The sequence below is a fragment of the Helianthus annuus genome, chromosome 15 (genome assembly GCF_002127325.2).
Source record: "Helianthus annuus cultivar XRQ/B chromosome 15, HanXRQr2.0-SUNRISE, whole genome shotgun sequence".
Lineage (NCBI taxonomy): Eukaryota > Viridiplantae > Streptophyta > Magnoliopsida > Asterales > Asteraceae > Helianthus > Helianthus annuus.
In genome coordinates, this window is record NC_035447.2 from 117,006,641 (window position 1) to 117,011,660 (window position 5,020).

Below are 5,020 nucleotides of genomic sequence, written 5' to 3' on the forward strand. Positions count from 1 at the left end.
ACTTTTAACCAAAACTTTTCATCTTTTTAGTTTAACCTCATAACTTTACTTTTAACTTTTTAGTTTAAAACAAACTGACCATGGGATGATTGGGAAGGAAAAGATAGAATTGAAAGTTAATGTAGTGACGCTTGAGAAGTATAGAGAATCTTGAGATGAAAAAGACGAATACTTGACTGTTTATCTCCATTTCCATATAACAATATTTTAATATCAACGTACTTCACATTACATTCTGATTATGAAGTCGATTCCAAAATTCAAGTCGCATGTGACTGAAAAAAGAATTAAATAAATAAATAAAATAAAGACAACTAAAAGAGAGAATATTGTGTAGAATTTGGTTGAAAATAAGGGATGTATGTAATCCCCCTAAAATCTCCGTTCAACTTTCGTTTCACCCGGGAACTTCCCAGGTTAGGAAATTTTAATTTACAATAAACAAAAGTACAAAAATAACACTTTGAACCTCTTAAGTATCCTCTTTACCTTCTCCACCACAAATTTTTTAGTTTTGTTTCATAAGTATCCCAACTTTGCCTCGATATATATTCAAAGTTTTCATGAAAAGCTAATTCCTTTTTAATCGATAATAAGATCTCTATATAAGAATGTTTAAAATAAAATTTGCCATATGTGGTTTGACCCATTTTCATAATGACATCCTCCCTTCTAGATCTTGCCTTATGTCTCCCCGTGCCCACAAATCATCACACTATGCCCGCAAATAATCACAAATGCAAAACATGTCAAATGATTATAAGATAGCAAATGCCAACCAATTTTTATTTATTTCCCATGTTTGCTTAAAGCCATGACAATAGAGCAGCCATAGTCTGGTTCAAATATCAAACCATCAGTTCATTTCTACACTATCATTTCAAGATAAAAGAAAACTCAAAACGTTATGCTCTTTCAGATAGAGGCTGCGACCAGTGCCATATACTCTATCAGATCCAACACCACAAAAATCAATTTTAACACTCGTTGTATCAGATCCAACAACTGATTGCTGCACAAATCAATGTTCTTTATTTCCCATATTTGTACGAGGAAACTCGTTGTGGTATCAAATCCCCACAACCAGCAGTGAGACGGGCCTGAATGACCGAGCAAGACATACTTTTTACCTGTAACCCCACTCATTGTCGTACCAAAACACCAACTTCACTTTGTTCCTTCAAAACATCAACAAAAAGAATAGAATTAAGAAGAGAATCGTTTTTGTTTTCTGAGTTTAAGAGACCCTAAAGCACCAATAACCAGTGAAACCAAAAAATAAAGCACCAACAACGCCTTATGATTCGGTTAATAATGTGAAGTAACCAAGTAACTGAGTCACAAGAATTACATTGACATGATACATTTCATCTATCCTAGTCGTTAACAGGTTAAACTCATCGCTTGACAAGGGTTTCGTTTGACAAAGAAAGTTTGATGTTTCGATCCTATCGCCCATTAAAAACTCACCAAGATTCTCAGCACTATCATTAACACCCTCCTAAGGCTTACAAAAACAATAATAACCATAAGGGATTTTGGTTTCGATTAAAGTCAAAGAGTTGACTTTCACAGACAACTAATCACCTACAACATATTTGTGAGGGTTAAAGTTTAATAAGCATATACCACATCTGCTAACAGCATCTGAAGCTTCATTAGGTGAGTACCCAATAATATCCATCATACTCACCACCTGGTAATCTTTTTCAAAAGATACGACAGTGTCTTCCTAGAAAACATGAAAAATGCTAAATATAGTCAAAAGACCAAAATTTGATCCAATTTAATCATGTGAATATGGACATACATTGTAAGTTATAAACAAAAGATGAAAGCAGGACTTACATCACTGAAATCGATATCCAGATCCGAGAATTTGCTCTCGAAATTGCTTTGAGGGTTTCAATTTTGATCATTGGATATATTTTCTTGTTGGGGAATCTCATCAACCTGCAATACATTTCAATTAATAATACTACATAAATTTGATATATGATGTTGAACCAGATAAATAGATCATAGAAACATTTACCTTATTAGGAACCTGATTGTTCCACTCTAACACATAAGCATGTTGCACTCTATTAAACGACAACAAAGCTTTCTTAATGTTGCTGATTGAAAAAGACCCTGAAGGACACACCTCCCAAAGCCACCTATCGGTGGTGTGGGGGTTGACTCTTAGTACCTTTGATGTAGCTGGATCACCTGAGATTGCAGTATTCTCTCCCTTGGAGTAGAAGGGATCTGCAAGTGATTGATATATCATTAACAAAAAACTTTAAGGAATAAAAGATGTAGCAAATAATATATATAATTTAGTAATTACTAATGGATTACGGCTCCATTACTTGCGAGCAATCGTCGTTTCCTGTGTCCACATGATCTATTAATCGAAGTATTTTTTTCGTGAAACGAAAATTAGAAGAGCAACTTCTAAAGAAAATTTGTAGTACATTCCAGGCATGATAATATTCAGATCATCAAGTGAAATGATACAAATTTCACATGTGTGTGCACACGAATGCGAATTAGGTACCTTCGACTCAAATCTACTTCAATAACTTTGAAACGTCCCTATTGTTGGACCACAACTCCTGATACAGTCTATTCAGAGTTTCGGTTGGTGATGGTCCCTTCATATTATTTTTACAATTAGTTAATCGTAAAATAGTTTTGAATACCTCTTCGACTAAAACATACCTCTTGGTCTAATCTTTCAATGTAGTTAACATATTAGACACCAATTTTCAGCATATGGGAGACATGTACATGCAAGACAAAGAAATTAGCATCCATAAACTACAATTCTGTACTAGTAGAAAATAAACCATTTTAGAAAAACTGACAATCAATAAAAGGTTTGAGAAATAACCGATCCTGGTTGATCAACTCTATGTAGCAATCCAGATAAATGGCATGTCCACTAACCATGATCGTTGGCATGTCCACCAAGGTTTCAACTATTGTGTTGTGCACTTTGCTACAAAATTAAGTCTCCGTCAGTTAAAACATGTAACAAAGAATATATAATCTTCTACTAAATTCAAACTATTTTACATGGACAACCCCTAAAGCATTCACACTTTCCTGCTACACAAATGCAACCTCCTGTAAACAACAAAGACACATCTCACCTTCAGCTCTAACAAAGGCTAAAACTGATAAACTCTGAAATAAATCCTAAACTGCACAATGGCCTGCTATATGAGTCGAAAAACATCACAAATAACCGTCATCTTCTTCATATAATTTTGTCTTTTGTATTAAATTACCTGGCCTACAAACAATCAGAAGCAAATTATAAGTCTTGAAGATGAAGATGATACCTACACTGGTGGTCCAGCTTCTAATGGTTTTACCTTCGCTGGAAGTCTAATCTTCTCTACCTGAGCTCGAGTGTGAGAACCATTGTCATTATAACTAGTAATGGTCACAATCTTCATTACTCGAGTGTGAGAACCATTGTCATTATAACTAGTAATGGTCACAATCTTCATTACACAAACTAAACAAAAAACCGATGGAACATGTAATTAGAGGAGAACTTACTGGAGCTTCGTCGGGACTTCGCCTGAACCCTAGCTACCACCGCGGGAGGTGGCGGCTAGGGTTTTCTAGCATTGTCTTTCTCCTCATTTTAACCATCGAACCGTCAACAATGTATGGTGGTTGTTAAGGACCACCATTGTCACACCGTATAGAAGCCTGTAACCGGATCATCACCCCCATCACTCTCTTTCATCCACCAAGGGTTGCAGACCTTCATCGATCTGGCAAAATCCTCACAGATCTGGTCATGAAACGGCATCTGGGGAGAGATCTGGCATGATATTCTTGAGTCGCCAAGAGAGAGAGGAGAAGGTCCGATGAAGTTTTGTGAGATGTGTGAGTTGTAAGAGAGAAGGGAATGGAAAGGTTGATCCGTGTGAACTGAATATCAGCTGTCCAGATCGTGATCCGTGTGAAAAAGTGAAAAAAGTGGACGGTTGATAATGATCTGGGTGAAGGGTAAATTGTTTGTGTTTTCTTCTGCTTTAAATCTTGTACATTGTGCATTAAGTGTGTTTTCAACATATTGGCAAATTACCATTCCTATCCCTTGAATATGCTAGTAGTATAGATTTATCATTTACCCAATTTTTGTATAATTCTCATTACTTGGTAGTAATTACATATATTTGTCTAAATATATATATTTATGTCCAAAAATGTCCAAGTCCATATATTTTGAGAAATATATTTATGTTAATATATATATATTTTGTTCATTGTCCAAATACCCCTTTTTATGGGTAATTCTTGTATATATATTTATAAACTTCCTTGTATATTTTTGTGTGTATTTTGGTATTTGTACTCCTTGGGAGTATTTAGTGTACTTTCAAGTTCCTAATACACTACTACATATAATACACATAATATACACTTAGCACAAAATTTGGTGATCACTAAATATATATATTTTCCCTAAAAATATACATTGATTTTAATCTTGAAGAAATCCTTATTTCTTGACTTGAAATTTTGTACAAAAATTAGGAAACCTTGGTAAATATTTTTAGGTGAATTTTTGGGGAATAAGTTTCACCAAAAGTTATATTTTTCTAAGTGTCAAAATTTATAAAAATTTTGGACATAGTTTCCCCTAAATATGGAGGTTTCCCATGTTTTCAAAACATGTGTTTATTTTCTTTTCATCACCAAAAATCAATTTCCAACAATATCACAAGTTACATACAATAATTTTATCATGTAAAACCCTAAGATGAACTTGATTATTTTGTAAAAACATGTAGTCATGTAAATCTATACTTAACATACTTGGTTCTTTCAAGAATAAGCTTCTTGATGAATTTTTCATGAACTTTTTATAAAACTTAGTTTCATAAGTTAATCATCCATACACTTAGTTACTTCAAGATCATGAAAATATGCTTTAAAACCATTTTCAAGTTTACATAAAGAAGTTTCAAGTTCATCTTCAAGCTTAACCATGGATCTTTCAAGATCCATG

General features: G+C 33.9%; 1 long non-coding RNA gene across 9 annotated transcripts; it reads right to left on the reverse strand.

Moving 5' to 3' along the window:
* Positions 1 to 774: 774 nt before the first annotated feature.
* On the reverse strand, positions 775 to 3,878 carry LOC110910236. 9 transcript variants are annotated; one of them, XR_004882612.1, is made up of 10 exons: positions 3,556 to 3,878; positions 3,366 to 3,392; positions 3,279 to 3,283; positions 3,064 to 3,114; positions 2,707 to 2,986; positions 2,543 to 2,639; positions 2,036 to 2,250; positions 1,849 to 1,953; positions 1,630 to 1,732; positions 775 to 1,178 (listed from the first exon to the last, which is right to left on the reverse strand). It is a non-coding gene; the product is annotated as an uncharacterized LOC110910236 (long non-coding RNA). The 9 variants fall into 9 exon arrangements; XR_004882609.1 differs by lacking the exon at positions 3,279 to 3,283 and having other exon boundaries at positions 3,333 to 3,392; XR_004882610.1 differs by having other exon boundaries at positions 2,707 to 3,283.
* Between the last annotated feature and the right edge of the window lie 1,142 nt (positions 3,879 to 5,020).